Raw genomic sequence first — 24165 nt, forward strand, 5'->3', positions numbered from 1 at the left:
GAGGGAATTATTAGAAGAAGGTAGAACCAAGGAGAAATGGAAAGTGTCTATTCCACAGTCATGCCAGATGCTTATGTTCTGATGGCTTTAAGTCTTCTCTTCTCTAGAGTATATCAGTCATTATAAGTTATAAATTTCTGATTGCTTAAGTCTAGTCAATGTATACTTGCCAGAGCCATTTATATGAAACACTTCTTTTGTTTAAGAAATAAATGCCTACCTCAGACCCTATTTCCATTGCATATTGTGTACCTTTCTATTCTCCCATTTGAAAAGACTTTTTTCATTTGAAAAGACTTTAGATTTTATCTTATGCCTAAAGCCTTCTCAAAGTGGAATGAAAAGGGTCTCACCTTCTAGATGTCTAGGCTTCTCTAGGACTGAATCCAGCCCACTGTGCTTGTGGGTCCAGAGCTGATAGCCGCCTTTTTTTTTGGAGGATGCATTGCTCTAATCTAGTGGGCCCATTTAGCCCACTCAGTTAGCAGTTTTAATTGTTAGACAAATATTGAATGGACTAGCCTTCACAGCTTTAGATCATGTATAATATTCTGTGGCCACTGCCAATTTAGTGGAGGCTTCGTGAGCTGACTTCTGAAAATGAATGTTGCAGAGGTCCTTTTCCTGTCTGCTTCAGAGCATGCACAAGCATCCTCTAACTCTTTCCTATTGACTTACTGCGTGGTGACAAAAGCATCTTAATTAGCTGCCAAACCTGAACTGAGTATGTAATGAATAAAAGGTTCAAACAGATAAACTTGTTCTTTCTTGCCCAGTGGCAAGGGAGGCAAGAACTGCAGACCTTCAGGTGGGGGAGGAGCTGTTAATTCTTCCCTACCACCCAACCACCATGTATCTGTTGATAATGTTTAATATAAAATTTTGGAATAATCTCTTTGTTCTCTCTGAAGCAAACTCAGAGGGTGCCTCTTCCTATGTCAACAAAGCCAGCCAAGGCTGACTCTACATTCCTTAAGAGACCTTTAACCTAAGACACTATCTTGAATAATGGGACATTTTCCATATCTTAATATTTGTAGACATATACTATGTTATGGCATGTTAATGGTAAAGAAAATATAGACATCTTAGGTCGTAATTTCTACTGAACTTTGTTTACCCTTTCCTATGTCAGTTATCTGTTTAGAGCAGGAAGCCTGCCACTCACTAGTGGTGGGATTTCCTTATCAACGAGACATATGTTTATCCAGCCTGGAATCCCAAGGCCTGACCAACATTGCTTTGTTAATTGTCCTGTCTCACTGAATTTATGATTTGTTCAACTAGGAGAGTTCCCTTCTCACGGCAAAATGTATAAAAGCCAGAAGATTTCTGCACTGGGTAGCCAGAACATTTCTGGCTCCATAATGCATTATGTTACCGTTTTCTTTAATAGAGAATTGATTAATTAATTAAATCATAAACTGTATGCATTCAGCCTGTTGCCTTTTCTTAAATTAAGTTTTCAGGTCAACACTGTGAACACATAATTCCTCTCTTCTATTTCTTGTATATCATTCTTTCTTGATCTTAAGTGAATGGGTATAGTGAACACCCCAGGTTAGGACTTTACAAGGTCAATTTTTTTTACAACTTTGAAAATCAGAAAATTCATCATATGTCTCATTAGTAACCAGAGTAGATGGCAGCAGTGGTCAAATCCAGCCATGAAAAATAACTCATTTGAACTAATCCAGCAATGAATTGGTGGCACAGTAGACACAGAACCATGCTTGGAGTCTCAAAGACCTGAGTTCAAATTTGACCTCAGAAAGATTGCTAGTTGTATGACCCCGGGCAAGTCACTTAACCCTATTTGCTTCAGTTTCCTCATCTGTAGAATGAGCTGGAAAAGGAAATGGCAAATCATTCCAGTATCTTTGCCAAGAAAACCCCCAAAAGGGATCATGAAGAGTGAGATATGACTGAAAATGACTGAACACCAACAACAGTGAATTGACCTCACAGTCAAGATACTGTGTTTGTGTAACCAAGGGAGCAATCTGTCCAATGTTTATGCCACACCTAGGAGTGAAGCTGGTTGGGACCCATAGAATGGAAAAAAAAATTCTCAAGGTCAGGAAGGAAATTCTACCCCTCATCTCTGTACCACCCCCTCCTCATGGTGAAAGGGAATGTTTTGTAGTAACCAATTGAAGCTGGGGGCTCCTCTTCCCAGGGAACAAATGTGTGTAGTGGGAGAATATACTCACAGTTTGGGTTACTGTTGTTCTTTGGTCCTTCTCAGCAAGTATCTCTTTAGAAAAGCTGTAATGTTGATTGGTAATTGACATCAAGGAGGTGTAAATGGGTCATTTGATATTGAGGATAACATATCAGATAAGGGCTCCAAAAGATAGTACTAGAGAACCTCCCAAATCCTCAGGGTTACCCCTAGATCTCTAAGGGGAAGTGTTCAGTGGCCTTTTGGGAGCTCAAACTATCAGTATGAATAGAAGGTTGGGAAAAGGAGCTCAGAGCCTGCAAGACTGGCAGTAGGCAGAGTATAATACACATGCTTTAAAGTTTTGGTCCTCATTGGTCAGTTCCCACATCACACAAAGAACATCAAAAAAGATTTTATATGCAAATGTGAAAAATTCGCTTTTTTTAGAAGTATATATCAAATTTAACACAATAGTAACAAAACTGCCTTGCTTATCTCTGTCTTCTTCTGAACTTCCTTCTGCTCTTTTATGTATTTTTAATATATCTTATTTAATTAAATATTTCCCAATTACATTTAAACTTTTTTTAACATTCATTTTCTTAAATTTTGAGTTCCAAATTCTTTGCCTCCCTTTGTTCTCCCCCACTCTTGGATTATACATGTGAAGTCATGCAAAACATATTTCTATATTAGCAAAAGAAAAGCAAGAAAAAATTTTTAAATGAAAAGAATATGCTTTAATCTACACTCAGAGTTCATCAGTTTTCTCTTTGGAGATGGGAATCATTTTTTTTATCACAAGTCCTTTGGAATTGTAGTATATTATTGTGATAGAATATTATTGTATTCCATAGAAATGATGAACAGTATGTCTTCAAAAAAACCTGAGAAGACTTACATGAACTGAAGCAGAGTGAAATGAGCAGAACCAGGAAAACATTGTGTACATTAGCAGCAATATTGTAATGATAATCAGCTGTGAATGATGTAACTATTCTCAGCAATACAATGATCCAAGATAATTCCAAAGAACTTATGAAGAAAAACACTATCCGTCTCCAGAGAAAGAACTGATGCAATCCAAATGCAGATTGAAGTACATTTTAAAAACTTTATTATTCTTGGTTTTTGAAACATAGCTAATATGGAAATATTTTTCATGACTGCACATGTATAATCTATATCAAGTTACTTGCCTTCTCAAAGAGGGGAGAGCAAGGGAGAGAGGGAATTTGGAACTCAAAATTAAAAATAAGAATGTTAATTTGTTTTACATGTAATTGAGAAAAAATAAGATTAAAAACCAGAGGATTTTTTAAAATGCATCCTTTGGAATTGTCATGGATCAGAGGATTGCCATTGTATTGATCAGAGGAGCTAATTCTTTCTCAGCTGATTACTGTTTACAATACTGCTGTTACTATAGACAATGTTCTTCTGCTTCTGCTTTCTTCACTTTGCATCAGTTCATATAAGACTCCTCAGATTTTTCTGAAACCATCACTTTTATGTATTTTAAAAATATTTCATCAGTTCTCTTTTTCTGTTTTCCATTACTACCCCCCCCTCCCCCAACTCTCCTAAGTAAAACAAAGCAACAATGCACTGGCTGTGTTGCCCTGTACTTCTAGTATATCACCTTGCAATCAAGATGGAGATGGCATGCTTCATCATCAGTCTTCTGCAGCTATGGTTGATCCCTGCATTGACTGGTAGTCTGTATTCTTTCAAAGTAATTTTCTTATACATGATTGTACTCACTGTATCCATTGCTCTTCTGGTTCCATTTCATTCAGTTTCAGATCTCACAAGTTTTTCCAAGATTCCCTGAATCTGTCACATTTATCATTTATTTTGATGTAGTCATATTCTATTACATTTATATACCAGGATATGTTCATTCATTTCATACTTTGTTTCTAGTCTTTTCTACAACAAAAGGTTAGGGCAATAATTGTTTTTAAGTTGTTATGAATTAATTAGATGTCTGAGTGATTGTGGGCAATAGTTTTATCTTTGATAGTGCCTCTGTTCCAGTACAGTTTTTGTGCCTAAGGATAGTTTGTGGTCTATATTTGTAGTATCTGTTTGTTTTTGAAGGATGGTGTGCATCCACTGCATAATTCTGGCCACCTGATCATGTCTTCCTAGGTTTTCTTTAATTACTTGATTTTCACAATCTCCAGAGGCACATAACAAAGTTGTTTTTGTTATTTTATCATTTTCTTGCATGATCTGTATTAATCAATAAATCTAGAATCATTAGAAGTCATTTTATTTCCATAATTTCTTGTAGTAATAATTTGAGTCTGAAGATAAGTTTCTATAAACTAGTCTATGGAGTTTTCAAATGACTCAGCCATTTGATGCTTTTTTTTGCTTGAGTTCAGGCAGTGAGAGGATGGATGGAGCATTAGACCTGGAGTTAGGTAGACCTGAGCTCACATTTATCTTCAGACCCATGTTAGCTGTGTGATCCTGGGTAAGTCACTTACACTTCTGTTTTATTTCTCCCATAATAGCACTACTTCGAAGACAAAATGAAATATTATTTGTAAAACACTTTGCAAATCTGAAAAAAGTTTTATGTATATGCCATATTTTTATTTCTTGAGAATGTTACCCATGGAGGGCATTTTGATTCCACTCTTGGATCTTAGCATTTTCATAGGCTTCAGTGATTTCAGTGATGTATCCCTATTGTCACTCTTTACTATTGCTTGGTGAAACTGATGTCTGTTTGATCTAAAAGTATTTTTATATGTTTTTAACCTGTTTACTATGCATAGTTGGAAAACCTATCAATCTTTTCCCTCCTTTTTGACAAGGAGGTGTTTAACTTTCTGTAAAAAGTGTTTAACTTTCTGTTTTAGGATAATGGGTCTGATGTTAATCATATATCATATATAAATATTGTATGAGTTTTTGCTAGGATAATTTCCAAGTATGTTATTATCCATTTTATAGTTTCAAACTTGTATTTTAAAAAAATATTATTATGATCTGTTAGTTGCTTTAAATGCATTCTTCCCATTGACCTTTGATTTTGGGTTTGCCAGTGGACCTTTTGATGTATAAAAGGATAGTTTTTTCTTGATGGCTTTATACTTGATATACCTTGCCTGGACCCTTGGAATCAAGGTCAAAGATTTCAGTCTCAATTTTTCATTGGCATAAATTAAGAATTTTATACTTGCCATTCCAAATGACATTTTTATAACACTGAAGAGTCTTGAGGTGAAGAAAGTATTTCATGTGTTTTATTTAAATTTCTTTTTTTTTTTATTAGACTCTTGGCAAATCTGAGTATTACAATGTATAAAGAACAGAAAGAGGAAGTTATCTGTGAAGTTGAACTACTGTTATATCTAGTTTTCAAAAGTATATATTAAATGTAACACTATAGTAGTTTGTTTCATGTGTTTTTTGATGGAGCCATATCACTTGGTATCCTCTATGTACGTGAAGTGATTCATAAGCTATTTTGGTATGACTCCCTCTTTAACTTGGAAACCTTACCCTGTTCTATTTAGGAAAGATGATGATGTGTCTAAGGCTAGACAGAACCATAATATGGTTGAACTGTCTGTCTGTAAAATGCCACTTTTTATATCTGTAGCACTCCATTTGGGCTACCTTGCCACTCACAGATCATTTTCCTCTGGAGACAACTACTCTGTAAGTGTCCACTCTTTACACCAGAGATTTTAATGCACTTGGCAGTGCATTTTTCATTACTCTAGCCAGTCAGAAGACAGAATTAACTTAAGGCAAAAGCTCTTACTGAAATTACATAGCAAGAACAAAAAAGAAAAACCCAGTAATAGAACATGTCTTCCATAAACATGGTGAATGCTCTCCCATGAATACAGCATCAGTGTCAAGACATATATAGGGAACAACTGTGGCCAAGGTACACAAGATGATTCCTTTAATGATGTAGGTTTGCTGATGTCCTCACACTGCTCCTGAAAAACTTTCATCAGAGAGTAAGTTGATGAAGTGTTTTGCAGTGCATGTTGTTGCAAAAGGGCAGTTTGGCTGAAGAAAATTTAAGGGGCATAGACCATGCTTCTTTCTGTGCTCAGGAGTGGGCTGTCCTATCTTCCCTCCCTTATTCCCTATCCCCTATGAGTAGAAGCAACTGACTGAATGGGGATCCAGCTAGCTTGGTAACTTCTCTCCTCCTCTCCTGTCTGCCTCCTTCTCCCCTTCCTTCTCCTCTCCAAGGGAAGGTAAATTTGGATGGCCAAAAGATGCCCAGTTGACTTGGGTTCTACTGACTCCTCTCCTGTCCTCTCCTCTCCCTTCCTCTCCTCTCCTCAACCAGAAGGAAGATACTACTCAAAGCCCACTCCTGAGGGTAGAGAGAAGCATTGGTCTATGTCTAGTTTCCACCACACTGTTATCCAGTTTTCCCAGCAATTTTTGTCAAATAGTGAGTTCTTATATCAGAAGCTGGGGTCCTTGGGTTTATCAAACAGTAGGTTGCTATGTTCATTGACTACTGAGTATTGAGTACCTAACCTATTGCACTGGTCTACCCCTGTGTTCTTAGCCTGTACCAAGTGGTTTTGATGATTGCTGCTTTATTCATTCATTCATTCATTTATTCATTCATTCATTTATTTATTTACTCATTCATTCATTCATTCATTCATTCATTTATTATTGCTGCAATTAGAGATCTGGTAGGGCTAGGCCACCTTTCCTAGCATTTCTTTTCATTAGTTCACTTGATATTCTGAACCTTTTGTTCTTCCAGATGAATTTTGATATTATTTTTTCTACCTCTAGAAAATAATTATCTGATAGTTTGATTGGTATGACACTGAATAAGTAAATTAATTTAGGTAGAATTGTCATTTTTATCATATTAGCTCAGCCTACCCACGAGCAACTGATGTTTTTCCATTTACTTAGATCTGACTTTATTTGTGTGCAAAGTGTTTTGTAATTGTGTTCAGATAGTCCGTAGGTTTATTTTGGCAGGTAGACTTCCAGATATTTTACAGTGTCTACCGTAGCTTTACATGGGATTTCTCTTTCTATCTCTTGCTGTTAGACTTTGTTAGTAATATATAGAAATGCAGATGATTTATCTGGGTTTATTTTGTAGCCTGCAACTTTGCTAAAGTTGTTTATTATTTCAAGTAGTTTTTTACTTGATTCTCTGGGATTCTCTAAGTAGATCATTATATCATCTGCAAAAAGTGACAATTTAGTTTCTTCTTTTCCTATTCTAATTCCTTCAATTTCTTTTTTCTTCTCATTGCTACAGCTAGCATTTCTAATGCCATATTGAATAACAGTGGTGATAATGGACATCTTTGTTTCACCCCTGATCTTATTGGAAATGCATCTAGCTTATCCCCATTGCTTATAATACTTACTGATGGTTTTAGGTAGATATTGCTTATTATTTTATGGAAAATTCCATTTATTCCTATGTTCTCAAATGTTTTCAATAGGAATGTGTGTTATATTTTGTCAAAAGCTTTTTCTGCATCTATTGAGATAATCATGTGGTTTCTGTTAGTTTTGTTGTTGATATGATCAATAATGCTAACAGTTTTCCTAATATTGAACCAGTCCTGCATACCTGGTATAAATCCTACCTGATCATACTGTATTATTCTTGTGATAAGTTGCTGTATTCTTTTTGCTAATATCTTATTAAAAATTTTGTATCTATATTCATCAGAGAAATTTGTCTATAATTTTCTTTCTCTGTTTTGGCTCTTCCTGGTTTAGGTATCAAGATATCCATGTTTAAAGTGAACCTGCCTGTTGGAGATAAAGAGACAAGCTTGAGATCTGTATTCCCCTGCTACTTTGGGGAAATAAATTAACATAGTTTATTCATGAAATTTGTAAAATCTTGGAGCCCACAGGTGACTAGACAGTCACTAGACCAGAGATGAGGCTCTCATTCAGTAACATTCTATATAGTCAAATCGGCAGCTAGGTGGTGTAGTGGATAGAGCACCAGTGCAGGAGTCAGGAGGACCTGAGTTCAAATCTCACCTCAGACACTTGACACTCACTAGCTGTGTGACCTTGGACAAGTCACTTAATCCCAATTGCCTCATCCGGGGTCATCTCCAGTCATCCTGATGAATATCTGGTTACTGGATTCAGATGACTCTGGAGGAGAAGTAAGGCTGGTGACCTGCACAGCCCTCCCTCACTCAAAACAAAGTCAAGTGCAAGTCATGTCATCATTTCTCTGATGGCATGATCTTCTTCGACAACAAAGGATGAACACACACATATAGTCAAATAGCCACTTTTGCTGTTACTGTTTAATCATTTTTAAGTTGTGTCCAACTCTTCATGATACCATTTGGCATTTTCTTGGCCAAGATACTGGAGTGGTTTGTAATTTCCTTCTCCACCTCATTTTACAGATGAGGAAATTGAGGCAAGCAGAGTTAAGTGACTTGCTTAAAGTCACACAGCTAGTAAATAGCCAGATCTTAACTCAGGAAGATGAGTCTTTCTGACTCCAGGCCTGACACTATGCACTGCACCACCTAGCTGCCCTTCTATTAACTACACATTATAAATTTCCCCTCACTCCCCTAAAAGTAAAATAAGGGAGTTGAATTGGTGACTCCTTCCCTGGAACCACCATTTTAGGAAGATTTCCATACCTGTTTCACCTTATTCATGCCTGGATTCACTCCCCAGATTTCCTCTTTTTCCTTCCTTCCTTCCTTTCCTTTTCCTTTCCTTCTTTCCTTCAAGGGTACCCTACGCCTTCCTTCTACTATATATTGTCTTCCCTTATTAAGATATAAGCTCCCTGAGGAGAGAGTGACTGTTGGTTTGCTTGGATTTGTATGCGCAAAGCTTAGCCTGGTGCCTGGCATGTGGGAAGCATTTAACAAATGATCTACGTGTCTTTGTGTCTGTGTGTCTATTTGTCTGTTTGTCTAACCACATGCAGATGGTAATAGAACTGAAGGAGAAACAGAAAGTGGTGTAAATTCATCATTTTCCTAGCATTTTCTTGGGATAAGGGTAATTCAGTAACTCCCTGCTATATTACCCCATAAACAAGGCAGTGATCAATTTCAGCAATTTGGATTTCTTAGGGTCAGGTCTCATGCAAAACTTCCTCCATTGTTGTATCCTCTCTCTCTCTCTCTCTCCCTCTCTCTCTCTCTCTCTCTCTCTCTCTCTCTCTCTCTCTCTCTCTCTCTCTCTCTCTCTCTCTCTGTGTCTCTGTCTCTGTCTCTCTCCCTCACAATGACATTCAGACTTCCCCAGACAAGCATAATGCCATATAGACCCAATCATGACATAGAGTATTTTGTTTCTTTTTGAGCTGAAAAGACAAATCTTTCATGTCCCAGAAATCATGTCCCCACAGATCTAAGTGAACCTAGGGAGGAATTCATCTGAATCTAACCAAACATTCCACTTCACTAGTATTTCATGAATCACTATGAAAGATTTGAGTCAATAACTATGGATCTTGTCTGGTCCTGCCATTTTAAACTTTGAAGAGGAGTTAGAGTGTCTATGCCTTATTTAATGTAACTTTTGCCCTCTCGTTATGTTAATGATGTGCAAATTTTTGTGTTTCTTAATTGATTTAACTTATGTTTTTGTTTTGTTGGACTTCCAGCAGTCATGTAGATTGCCAGAAATTTTATACATCTTCCTCCTTTGAGGGATTTCCCTCTCACCTAATTTCTTTGCTTCTTATAGCAAAGTTTTTTTATTAATGTTTAATGGATTATTTTGTTCTTCACATTTCTTTGACTACTGATATCACCTTTACCTTTTACATTTTGTATTTAATTGCCAATTAAGGAAATCTAGAATTTCTAATACACTTATTTTCCAGATTCCTCTTTTGAATGTTTCTTTTTTGTCAACTTTAATTGGATATTGTAACATTCAAGTTGTCCACTACCTGTATCAGCTCTAGTAATATTCTTGGAATCTTCCATTGTCTTTCCACAGATTTTTGGTAGCTCTCTTCAATGACTTCTTCCATTAGAGTGCATGAAATCTGTTCTTAAGACTATTCTTTGATACTTTCATATTTCTTCCTATGGTTTTAATTATGGTGACAGCGAGCACATATGATATTGTGTACAAGTCCTGAAGGGTGTCTCAAATGCTTAGTTTTGTTTTAAACTTTAATAACTTAGATGGATTTAAGCTTCAACAGCTTAAAATTTCCCTAAGACTAATGGAACATGCTGCATCTTCATACTTTAGGTCAAATATTATGAGAAAATATGTTCATGAGGATTATCACAAATGCCGACCTAAAAAATAACTCATAGTTGGACTCATGCCATCCAACCTAAAAAAGAGCTTTTACAAATTCCTAAAGTGCACATCTTCTTTTCAGATTCATTGGAGATCTGTTTTTGTCACGTGTAAAATTTTTTTTAAACAATTGATTCTTGATATCTTGCTTTTACATTACTTAGATTTCCATATATATATGCATACACACACATATACATGTATGTATATATTTACTATGTAATTTCTCCTGCTCCTCCATTATAATAAAGAATAAAAAGGAGAAGGAAAAAGTTCATCAAAACTAAACAACACTTTGATGCAGTCCTCCTCACAGATAGCTTCCATCACCTGCAAAGAAAGGGTGGAATCCCTTCTCATATTTTTTTACTTGAACTTCCTTTCTATCATTATGCACTTGAAGACATCAACAAATAGGAAACTTTCTCTATACAAAGAACAGAAAATGAGGACTACATATAAAGTTGTGAATCTCTACTACAAAAAAATATTTTTAATTTCCAGTTTAACATTGTGCAGCTCCAATGCTGCCATGCTCTTCTGAGTTCCCTTTACAACGTCTCCTCTCTTCTGCTATTTGATAGTAATTGATTAACAACTTCATTTTCTTCCCTTTTAGTACCATTATCTCTAAACTATACTTAAGTCCCAACTCTCCCACTACCAAAAAACTAAAAATAAAAAATTGTAATAAGTATCATCACTCCTTGACGATAATTCTTAAGTTCTCACAATTGTTTTTTTAATGTAGTATACATTGTATACATTATTCTCTTGCTCATTTAAGTCTGTCTAAGGTCATGCAAGTCTTCTGAGTTTTCTCTGACTCTGTTCCTTTTGTAATTTTTTTACATATAATAATATTGCTTCATATTCTCATACCATAATCTTTAAGTCATCTCCTAATCACTGGACACCTCTAAGTTTTCCAGGTTTTTTTTCTACTGCAAAAATGATACTATAAATATTTTTTGTTCATGAGTCCTTTCTTTGATTTCTTTGGGATATATGCAGATACAAGAGGCACCACAGGTTCAAAGGGTATACATAGTTTAGTGGCTTTTGGGGGACAATTCCAAAGTCATTTCCCAGATGACTGGACTAATTCATAGGTCCCCCAAAATGCCTTAATGCCTCTGTCCTCCCACATTCCCTTCAACACCGTCATTTTTTTGTTATCTTTCCTAACCTGATGAGTATGAGGTGAAATCTCAGACTTGTTTAATTTTCCTTTTTCTTATTATGAGTGATTTGGTATATTTTTCATATGGTTGTTGATAGCTTGCCTTTATGCTTTTGAGATTTTTCTTTTCATATCCTTTGTCCATATATCTATTAGGAAATGGTTCTTTTTCTTGTATGTTTCTATTGATTCTCTAGATCTTTAATACTAGAGATACATCAAAGAAATTGTATATAGATATTTTTCTCAGTTAACTATTTCCCTTTTCCCTTCTGATTCTAACTGCATTGATTTTTGTTTGTGCAAAAATTTTTCAATTTTATGTAATCAAAACTGCCCATTTTAACACCTGTGATTCTCTGTATCAACTGGTTGGTCAATAACTCTTCACTGATCCATAGTTGTAAAAGTTGCCCCTTCCATACACCTCTAACCATATTTGTCATATGAACTTTTATATGTAGGTCATATATCCATTTGGAGCTTATTTTGGTATATAATCTGACATGTTTGTCTAAATAAAATTTCTGCCAGCAGGTTTCCTAGGAGTTTTTATTAAATAATGAGTTCTTACTCAAATAGTTGGAGTTCTCAAAATGAAATGATTCAACAACACCAGTTCTAGTTAGAGCTGATTTTTGAAGCTCTCTGACAAACTTCATGGAGATGTAATTCTACCTTCCTCATTCTGAGTAGGCTTTCCCTGTTAATGTCAGAACCCCCACTTTACTACTGGTCCATGTTCCCTGACCTCATTACACCTCTTACCTCCCACTCCTCAGTGATGTGACACCTGCCATGGTAGGCCCATTGTGTGAAAACCCAGGCTCCAGGTAGTTTAAAGCCAGTCCTGTACAACCTAAGTCCTGCTAAAGGATTTTGAGTGGCCCATGAAAAAATGTAGAGGATGTAAAAGAAGGCAAAGATGTAAGGACTGCTTTGTCCGTGACTCTCTTAACTTGCCTTCCATTATATTGTGCCCCTCATGTAACTTGGCAGGTGGATTGCCACTGTGCACTCATAACCCCAGGCAACCAACTATCATCAGTCTGTCTCTAGTCTGAGAGGAGTAAGAGCCGCATCTTTTCACTGTGTTTTCAGTCATTACTGGCACTGAACAGGGACAAAGTGAGTGCAGCCACGTGGCTCAGCTGATGAGTGGCAGCAACGCGAGGGCTTCTTCCCCTCCCTCGTTGCATAGCTCCCCTCCCTGTTACATGAGTGTCTAGGGCTCTTTCTAAAGTCAAACACTCAGTTCAGTGTTTCTTTGTATGTGAGCAGTTGCTGTGGAAATTCTCTGGTTCTAACATTAAAGTTTTTGGAATGATATTCATTTGTAAAATGAGTGATAAAAAGAAACCAAAGATTGAATCAGAACATAGAGTGGACAAATAGATGCTTGTTTACTTACACAAAAGACAAAATATTGTGCTTTGTTTACTGAGAAGTAATACCTGTTCCGAAGGATTATAATCTTCATCACCATTTTGAATCAAAACATCCTGACTTAAGCAAATTGGACACCAATGAAAAACAAATAAAAACTTCCAATTGTTAAAAAAAATCTCAGTGGGGAATGATGGTTTTTCAAGAAAGTAAACTCAGAAAATGAGGTGGCTGCTAAGGTTAGTTTTCAGATTTCTAATCAAATAGATTTCAAACTTGATTCCAGAGTATGATAAACTGATTGCTGACAAGAAGTATATGTCTCACTAAGTGTAAACAAGAAGAAAATCTGAGAAAAATGATTAAAACTTGTGTCACTTCGCAAAGTTATTTTTCGACATTAGTGTGATTTCATGATAAATAAAAATCTTAACAAGTGTAATTAGTTGGTATTAACTGAAATATCCCCTTTTAAAATATGGTTTATTAATGGTCCCATATCTCTGTGCTCCGCAAGCAGTGTTATCCTTATGTCCTTATATCTATGTTAGTGTGTGTGCCTGAGCTGTGTGGTGGGTCCTCTTTTCTTATCTCTCCCTTCCCCCATGTTATTATTACTTGCAATAAAGCTTTGCATTGAACTGACTCCTTTTGTTTCACATGTTACTCTCAGCACCCAAATTCATTAAGAGGTGGTTTTCCTCAATGTTTCTGGCTAGCCCATGAGCCTTTTATTAGACATAAACTGGGTAACCTGGCAAGGACTTAATCTACTGATAACACCTACACTGGGGGAGTATGACGCTGTTAGCCCACTAGCAGAAAGCAAGGGTCAGTAGGGGAACCCTCCCAGGAGAGGCTCTTATGCCAGAAAGTGATTATGCCAAAGTGTTCCGTTGGGATTTTTTTATTTTCTGCTTTTCTAATTATCTTGTTTGCACACCTAATTCTTGGATTTTTTTCTTTTTCTCTTTTCTTGTTTCGTATTTAGAGACATAAATTTTCCTTTGGCTGCAGCCCAAAGGTTTTTTTTGGTCATTTTGGCAATTTCTATAGTTTCTATGATTTGTTCTTTAACCCACTAAATTCTTTAGGATTAAATTATTTAGTCACTATTCAAATTTGAATCCTGTCTTCAAATACTCTTTATTAATTATAATTTTATTACATTGTGTTCTGTTCAGTAAAGGATATGTAAAATACTTCTGCTTTTCTACATTTGTTTTTGAGGCTTTTTTGTTCTATGGTCAGTTTTTTACAGACAGCATGGATAACTGATTCTGTTCCATTCCTTTGGATAAGTGCCAGGGATCTATCATATCTAACTTTTGAAAAAGTTCACTTAGATTCTTTCATATGGATATGTAGTATATTATATATGCATATAAACACATATATGTATGTATATACAAATATACATACACATATGCAAATATGTATGTATATATATATATCATAGAACATTTTAAGGTTTACAAAGCACTTTACAAATATCTAATTTCTTCCTCACAACAAAATCTGGGAGGTAAGTACTATTATTATCCCCATTTTACAGATAAGGAAACTAAGGCAAACAGAGGATAAGTGACTTTCCCAGGATCACAAAACTGGTAAATGTCTGACTCTGGTTTTGAATTGAGAACTTCCTGATTCCAGGTCCAGCACTCTATCCACCAAACTTTCTAGCTGTCTTATTTTGATGCTATGCTACTTGGTATACGTATACTAAATTAAATATTAATATTATTTCGTTATCTTTGGTGTCTTTAAGCATAATCTTGTTTCCCTGCTTATCGCTTTTAACCAAGTCTATCATTCTTGCTTTGTCTGAGATTCTGATTACCATCCCTGCTTTAAAAATTTATCTGAAGCATAGTAAATTCTGTTCCAGTCCCCCGATTTAATTGTTTGAATCTGTGTTTTCAAAGTGTGTTTCCTGTAAATAAGTTATTGCTAGATTCTGCTTTCTAATCCATTTTGCTATTCTCCTTCAGTTTACAGGTGAATTCATCCCACTCATGTTTACGGTTACGATTGCTAATTGCATATTTATTTCCATCGTGGCTTCTTCTATTTTTACTCTTTTCCTCAAGGTGACTGTTTCTTCTCCTTCTCCTGCTCCTCCTCTTCCTCCTTCTCCTTTTCCTTCTTTCAAAAAAGGAAGGACATGAAGAAAGAGAAGGAATTTGATCACCTCTCGAAGTCTGTAACTGAAGCATTTTCTTCCTATTTCTCTACCCCTCCTCTTTTCACAAAGTCCAAATCTTGATTTCTGGTCCTTATACTTTATTTTCCTTTTAATTTCTCCTTTATGATCAGCCATTAAAGCTGAAATTTGTTTTATGACTATTGCCTTCCTGATTATTCTCTCTATTATATTCTCTTCTGTTCTTTCTTTATACTTGCCTACTTCCTTGCTGAGTTTCATGTACCTCTACATCAAACTCTTTAGTTGTATGTGTTCTGTCCTCTTTTGTCTGGTTCAGACAAGGAGATCAGCAGATGTTTACTTCTCACATCCCTTCCTCCATGTTTGTGTACTTAACCCATTTATGCAAAATAACAAGCTTTTTCAGATGCTTCTTCATCTCTTCTATACTGTATTTCTTTTATCCGATCTTTTCTTCTCTTTAAACCAACAAAGCAGAACATTACCACATTCAGTTCCTGTATTCATCTTATTTATCTCCTTCTATGAGCCTTGAAGACATTAGGATTTTGAAGCAACTCTTGTCTCTTTTCCTTCTATTAGACTGTATTTCATTATTGCTTAATCTCTCCCAATTTTTTATATGTCTTTGCCTTCCTGGTTTTCTCTTGAATCCATTCTTTGCATTTTAAAGTTTTGGCTTAGCTCTGGTCTTTTCATGAGGAATGATTAAAAGTTTTCTTTTTAATAAGAGGCTTATTTTTTAATCTTTGTAGTACTATGCAGTACAGAGTAAGTTATTCTTTGTTGTAGGTCTTTATCTTTTGCCTTTTGGAATAGCATATTCCAGGGGCAGCTAGGTGGTGTAGTGGATAGAATACCAGTGCAGGAGTCAGGAGGACCTGAGTTCAAATCTCACCTCAGACACTTGATACTCACTAGCTGCGTGACCTTGGGCAAGTCATTTAACCCCAATTGCCTCATCCTGGGTCATCTCCAGTCATCCTGATGAATATCTGGTCACTGGATTCAGATGGCTCTGGAGGAGAAGTGAGGCTGGTGACCTGCACAGCCCTCCCTCACTCAAAACAAAATCAAGTGCAGGTCATGTCATTATTTCTCTGATGGCATGGTCTTTTTCGACAATGAAAGATGAACATATATATGACACACAACATATTCCAAGTTTTTCTCTTCTGTATAATTGCAGCTCTTAAGTCTTGCATGATACTACAGTTCCTCATGATTTGAACTCTTTCCTTCTAATTGATCTTTTATTTCTTTGTTTTATTTGTCCTTTTACTTGTTACCCTTCATTCTTGAAGAGGTCCAAGGTCTTCACAATCTTAGGGTAGACATCATCCTACTCCACCAATGAGTTTAAGGCCATTCAGTTACCCTCAGCCTGTTTACTAAGACAATTTGCTGGGGTGTGGCCGCTGTGCATATTACACTTCTTGGAGCCACAGGTGAGAGCTGGATGACAGGTGGAGAGAAAAGATCCATGAGGAGCCCTTAAAAGGGCTCAACAAGCCCTCACACCTGAGGTGCTAGTCTTCCTGAACACCCCATACGCTCCATATAGACTCAATGAAAGCATTCTGCGTACAACACTAGTAGCAGACAAGTCAACAGTGATAAAGTGTGCCTCATCCTGTGCCTATATACTATGCCTCTATATTTTGGAAGTGTTTGTTCCATGGAGCTTGGAGAGCATGAGTATTTTCTATGATAACCTCCATTAAAAATGTAGTTCTTTAGCTTTTATGGTTCAATGTTATGTCCAGGTGGTTGTGGGTAACATTTTCATCTGTGATAAAGATCCAGTTTCACTTCAATTTATTCCTGGAGTTATCCAGTATATTTGGAAGTCTGTATTTGTAGTATTGAGGTTTTGTCTGTCAATAATGAAAGATAATAATCTCCTAATGTACAATTCTAGTCATCAGGTCATGTTTTGGTAAGTACTTGGTGAGTTAATGAAGGTCATTCACCACCGGGAAACCAGAGCCTACCCAGGCACCTTGCTGATGCCTGTTGCTTACTTTCTAAATCAAAGACCTCCCACATCAGGGAAGATGGAAGTCTTCCAGGTGAATTTCAATGAAAACCTTTGCATAATAAGTAGAAAGGACTGAAAAAACGAGGACTGTGGTTTAATAAGTGCAGCCAACAACGCTTTTCTTTCATTTGGATCTCTGTGAAATATCTTTTTCAGCTATGACAAAGCAGTAACTAACACCAAATATTGAAATAAACTGAACTTAGAACCAGACCTTTGAATCATTGTACCATGAAATGTTAAACTTAAATTTTCAAAAGTGATAGAGCATATGTAGTCACATTACTCTCACTAAAATGTTCTCTCTATAATTTTTTTCTCACCACAATTTTTTTTTAGCAAGAGCAAAAAGGTGTTTGGTATTGTTGAAATAAAATGTTTCAAAATATTGCTTATTCTTTTGTCTCAATCTTTTAAATTTCTATTTTAGTTTGTTTTATAATGTACAGAATATTAGCATAGCAATACATACATAATTTATAAATATCATATATGTGAGTATGTATATACATGTTGTATGTCATGGATGTTGAAACATTTTTCCTGATAAAAATATGTGATCAGAAGAGTTTCAAGGTCATTGTAATAAAGGATATGGCCACAGAACATTGCCCATTTGATTTTATTTTTTGGTCTCTTTTTCAGCCTGTTTTCTATGAATGTGCTTATGTGTGTGTATGTTAAGGTGAGGGTCAAGACAGAGAAGAAAAATTAGGAATATTTTTCTATTCTTAGTAATTTTTTAATCATGTGCTATATTATGTCCTAGATCAAAAATGTCAAACACTCTCTCCACAGGCCACACTCCCAGTGCTGCCAATATCAGATTAAAATGTAATTGGGAAATATTTAACAAAGTAAATAAAAATACAACAGAACATAGATAATATATGTTTGGGTTGTTTTTCTATCAATATATGTCCTGCAGGGATCCTTATATACAGTTTAGTGGTCTTCATTTCTTCCTTGAGTTTGATATCACTGCCCTAGATCAGTTTGGAATCTGGCCATAATGGGTTTGTATAATCTTGCCCAACTTTAAAGAGCAGAATGATGCTTGGAGGTGGGTGCTTGGAGGGAGGGTTGAGAACTTTTTGTGTATGTGTCATAGTGACCTTGATGAGACCACTGGGATAGTGATTGAGTATAATGCCACCTGGTGGGCAAATGATACAATTACACTTCCACATTGGTTAATAAGGTAACATCTTGTCTTTCCATAGTCCTGTAGAAGGCAACACACAAGCTGGTGTGGACTGCTTTTATTATTGCAATGCCCCAAATATCATATATGACATGCCAGTAAAATGTCCTGCGTAACTCACACCTGTATCACAGGATTTAAATGGAGGACACCTTGAAATCTTTCTTGAGTATGGAAATCTGGTAAGAGATGGTCGTGGGTGTAAGGGCAGGCAATGATGTCCTTTGCTGGCTCTGTCTTTCAAGTTCCTGCTTTGTTTCATTTAGTACCTGGTGATCTTTCTCACCCTAAAACTATACTAAAAGACAATCTTCACATCCAGAGCAGCTTAACTGCCACATGAGATGGTACCAAGGACAAATTCCTGTTGCCAAAATTTCTAAACCATGTAAAAGAAACATGGAGAGAAGTATAACAAGTTATGACTGTCATTGTGTACATGTGGAAGACAGAGCTCCAGATTTTTGAAGGACTAAGCCTATCTCTTGCCCTCTTATTGTCAACACTTAGATTTAGGAGTTGGAAACTGAAGTCATTGTGCTTCAAGAAAGATGAGCAGCTGAGATCATGCTCCCCATCCCATGCTTTATTTCTATCTCAGAGCAATTGGCCTGTGCCTAAGAGGATTCCTGAGTTTCAGAGGAACAGGCAAGGATCTGTTGTTACTACTGTTATTATTAGTTATGTTATTAGTAGTAATGATGCTAACGTAGAAAATGTGTCAGGAGATATCTATCCCCAAATAGATTCTTATAAGGTATTCATACAGTTGAACCAGTAGAAAGAGCATCAGACTTGGAGTTCTGAAAACCTGAGTTCAGTTCCAGCCTTAGACATTTGCTAGCTGTGTAACCCTGAGAAATCAGTTAATCTCAATTTCCTCGTCTGTAAATAGAGGATGAAAATAATAATAATAAACAGGACCTGTTTTATTTTTATTTCGTATTCACAAAACCATAATTTTTATCATGATATGAGCAATATGTAAATAACATATTTTGTAATTTTGTATATTATTATATTGTATACTGCATAGAATATTACTGAGTAATAAATAATATTAATAAACAATAACTAATATATGAACATATAATAATATAAATATAATTGTATAAAACTAAATTCATTATGATTAAACCTTCCTATGGTTGTTGTGAGGATAAAATGAGATAATATTTGAAAGGCACTTTGCAAACCTTAAAGAGTGATACAGATACTAGCTATTATTATTATTATACTGTTACAAATGCAATAAAAATGAGTTAAACCATACTTGAAAACAAGACAAGCAATGATTAGAGTCCTCAACCTGGAGTAAGGAGTTCAGATGCTACCTTTGACATTTAATTAGCTAACTAATTCATTTAACCTCTCTGAGCTTCAGGTAATTCTCTGAGAGACTATAAATTAAAGATGGACTTTTATCTCTGCCAATGGAAGGAGTTCCACACTAATAATTAGAGTCATTGATGTGATATATGAGTGGATAGAGAGGTAAGCCTAGAGCCAAGAAGACCATATTCAAATCTAACCTCAGACACTAACTGTGTGACCTTGTGCAAGGCACTTAACTTTAATGTGCCTCAGTTTCCTTATCTGTAAAAGGGGGATAAAAACAACCACCCCAAAGAATTGTTTATTTTTTTATTTTTTTAAATTTATTTATTTAACTTTTAACATTCATTTTCACAAAACTTTGCGTTCCAGATTTTCTTCCCATTTGTCCCCTCCCCCCACCCCAAAACACCAAGCATTCTAATTGCCCCTCTCACCAATCTGCTCTCTCTTCTATCATCCCTCCCTTCCCTTCTCCCCATCTTCTCTTTTGTCCTGTAGGGCCAGATAACTTTCTATACCCCATTACCTGTATTTCTTATTTCCTAGTAGCAAGAACAAAACTCAACAGTTGTTCCTAAAACTTTGAGTTCCAACTTCTCTTCATCACTCCCTCCCCACCCATTCCCTTTGGAAGGCAAGCAATTCAATTTAGGCCATATCTGTGTAGTTTTGCAAATGACTTCCATAATAGTTGTGTTGTATAAGACTAACTATATTTCCCTCCATCCTATCCTGCCCCTCTTCGCTTCTATTCCCTCTTTTGATCCTATCCCTCCCCAAGAGTGTTGATTTCTAATTGCTTCCTCCTCCCACTGCCCTCCCTTCCATCATCCCCCCCACCCTGCTTATCCCCTTTTCCCCCACTTTCCTGTATTGTAAGATAGGTTTTCATACCAAAATGAGCGTGTATTTTATTCCTTCCTTTAGTGGAATGTTATGAGAGTAAACTTCATGTTTTTCTCTCACCTCCCCTCTTTATCCCTCCACTAAAAAGTCTTTTGCTTGCCTGTTTTATGAGAGATAATTTGCCCCATTCCATTTCTCCCTTTCTCCTCTCAATGTATTTCTCTCACTGCTTAATTTCATTTTTTTAAGATATGATCCCATCTTATTCAATTCATTCTGTGCTTTCTGTCTCTGTGTATGTGTGAGTGTGAGAGTGTGTGCAATCCCACCCACCACCCAGATACTGAAAAGTTTCAAGAGTTACAAATATTGTCTTTCCATGTAGGAATGTAAACAGTTCAACTTTAGTAAGTCCCTTATGACTTCTCTTTGCTGTTTACCTTTTCATGCTTCTCTTCATTCTTGTGTTTGGAAGTCAAATTTTCTTTTCAGCTCTGGTCTCTTCATCAAGAATGCTTTAAAGTCCTCTATTTCATTGAAAGACCAGTTTTTCCCCTGAAGTATTATACTCAGTTTTGCTGGGTAGGTGATTCTTGGTTTTAGTCCTAGTTCCTTTGACTTCTGGAATATCCTGTTCCACGCCCTTTGATCCCTTAATGTAGAAGCTGCTAGATCTTGTGTTATCCTGATTGTATTCCACAATACTTGAATTGTTTCTTTCTAGTTGCTTGCAATATTTTCTCCTTGACCAGGGAACTCTGGAATTTGGCCACAATGTTCCTAGGAGTTTCTCTTTTTGGATCTCTTTCAGGCGGTGATTGGTGGATTCCTTGAATACTTATTTTGCCCTCTGATTCTAGAATCTCAGGGAAGTTTTCCTTGATAATTTCATGAAAGATTATGTCTAGGCTCTTTTTTTGATCATGGCTTTCAGGTAGGCCCATAATTTTTAAATTGTCTCTCCTGGATCTATTTTCGAGCTCAGTTGTTTTTCCAATGAGGTATTTCACATTATCTTCCATTTTTTCATTCTTTTGGTTTTGTTTTGTGATTTCTTGGTTTCTCATAAAGTCATTAGCCTCCATCTGTTCCATTCTAATTTTGAAAGAACTATTTTCTTCAGTGAGCTTTTGAAGCTCCTTTTCCATTTGGCTAATTCTGCTTTTGAAAGCATTCTTCTCCTCATTGGCTTTTTGAACCTCTTTTGCCAATTGAGTTAGCCTATTTTTCAGGGTGTTATTTTCTTTAGCATTTTTTGGAGTCTCCTTTAGCAGGGTGTTGACCTGCTTTTCATGCTTTTCTTGCATCTCTCTCATTTCTCTTCCCAGTTTTTCCTCCACCTCTCTAACTTGATTTTCAAAATCCTTTTTGAGCTCTTTCGTGGCCTGAGCCCATTGAATATTTATTTTGGATGTTTGGGACCCAGAAGCCTTGATGTCTATGTCTTCCCTGATGGTAAGCATTGCTCTTCCTCATCAGAAAGGAAGGGAGGAGATATCTGTTCACCAAGAAAGTAACCTTCTATGGTCTTATTTTTTTTCCCCCTTTTCTGGACATTTTCCCAGCCATTTACTTGACTTCTGAGTGTCCTCTCCACACCTACCTGGCCTCCAGATCTGCCTGAGATTCAAATGCTGCTTCCCAGACTCAGGGCTTTTGGTGGGGGCAGGGCTGCTATTCAGTGTGAGATTAAATTTAGGTGCTCAGGTGGGGGCAGGGCTGCCACACAGGGCTTAGTTCCCTCAGGGGGTTTATGTGGAGACCTTCAACAATGGATCTGAGCTCCTGCCTGCTTTGGGAGCCCCTGTCCACTGCTGCCTCCCGAGGGGTCCTGAGTTATGAGGACACCCCACTCCTCTCTTGGCTAGCTGAAAAGACCCTCTCACTGACCTTTGGTGCCTGTGGGTGGAGGGACCTGCTCAGCTGCTGGAGATTCTGTCCCTGTAGCCTTCTCGGATCTTCTCCCCTTGGTGCTGTGTGGCCAACGCAGGGCTGGGCTCTGCTCTGGGTGGGGTGTGCGATGGATCTTTAGGGTCAGTTTTTCAGGTTTCCCTGAAACAGAAATCTCCTCCACTCTGTTGTTCTGTGGCTTCTGCTGCTCCAGAATTTGTTGGGAGTTCTTCTTTACAGGTATTTTATGGGCTGTGGGTTTGGAACTAGCATATGTGTATCTTTCTACTCCGCCATCTTGGCTCCTCCCCACCCCACAGAGTTATGAGGATCAAATGAAATCATTTTCCTCAAGTTATTAGCACAGTGCCTGGCACATAGTTGTTACTGTTATTTGTCCTTCATTTTTGATGAAGACAATGACTTCATAGGTCATTGACTTGTGCGTAAGTTGGATTTAAGTGGGACAGAATTGCACAAAGTCATCACCCTCATCCTCTCTTTCAGAGTCATCAAAGTCCAGCAGCTGAACAAAAATCAAGACAACTGGCAATGGCTGGGAATGCAGGGGATGAATAGTCCTGAAAAGGGCTTGGCAAGCAGAGGGCCTAATCCTCCATAGTCGATACTTAACAAATGCTGTATTTCCTTCCTTTTTATTCCAGTAAAATCACAGGTCCTTGTGCTGATTTATAAAAATAAAATCATAGCCATGATAGTCAATTTCCTCAGTACCTAGTGCAGTGCCTTGCATATAGCTGAACTTTAGCAAATATTTGTTGAATTGAAGGAAGGATTATTGGCCTCAATAATATTAAAACTGTGGAAAATCAGACTAAAGTAAACTGTCTCAGCAACCAGAATGGCAGCATATCTCTTCATTGTACATCATATAGTACCAGACTGCTGTTATCCTCTGGTATCAATTCAGAAGGCAATTTTTCTAAATGCTCACATCAACAGGGAACTTCTATCCCAATAACATATTACAGTAATGTATTTGGCAACAGGCTGACGCCATTATAATCTGTTTTGATTCATCCTGCTCCTTCCCTCTTTCTTCATAGTGAATCATTCACACTTCAAGCAATTCTTCCTTTGAAATATGTCTTACACCCATTCCTTCCTTCCCATTTAATAGAAGCATAGAAGGTTAGAGCAGAATTTGGTCCAAACTACAATTTTATGGTAAACAATAGATCATTCTCTCCCACTAAGGGGTCTGTAGCTTTAGACTCATATGTTGACCAAGTTCAGTTCTGGAGGAATCTGTCCCCTGGAAAAAAAGGCCAAACTCTTTTCTTATCCTTACCCAACAGTCCTTAAAACTCAGGTTTGATTTATTTTGAGGTTACCTCCCCAAGAGAAAACTACCCAAGATACAGTGTTGGTCATATAAAATATATATATATATATATATATATATATATATATATATATATATATATATATATAAAATAAAAAGCTATTTCTTTCGTAGAAAAGAAGTGTTTAAAACACAAAAGAATCATAAGCATACACTGACAAAAAAAAAACTCCAACATGAAACAGTAATCTATTATTCCCTATACTGTCCTTGGAGGTGGAGATTTTAAATATTAAATTTGTGAAACATCCAATGGGACTGCTGAGTTGGTATTTCACA

The 24165-nt window shown here is 36.6% G+C and overlaps 1 long non-coding RNA gene across 1 annotated transcript in view; it reads left to right on the forward strand.

The window, feature by feature from the left end:
• Positions 1-23220, forward strand: part of LOC140523973 (uncharacterized) — a 32691-nt gene extending 9471 nt beyond the window's left edge. Inside the window, exon 3 of the long non-coding RNA XR_011973529.1 lies at positions 23028-23220. This is a non-coding gene — a long non-coding RNA (uncharacterized lncRNA). The remainder of the gene's footprint in view (positions 1-23027) is intronic.
• The last annotated feature ends 945 nt before the right edge of the window (positions 23221-24165 follow it).

Source organism: Notamacropus eugenii, chromosome 2, assembly GCF_028372415.1.
Source record: "Notamacropus eugenii isolate mMacEug1 chromosome 2, mMacEug1.pri_v2, whole genome shotgun sequence".
NCBI classification, from domain to species: Eukaryota; Metazoa; Chordata; class Mammalia; order Diprotodontia; family Macropodidae; genus Notamacropus; species Notamacropus eugenii.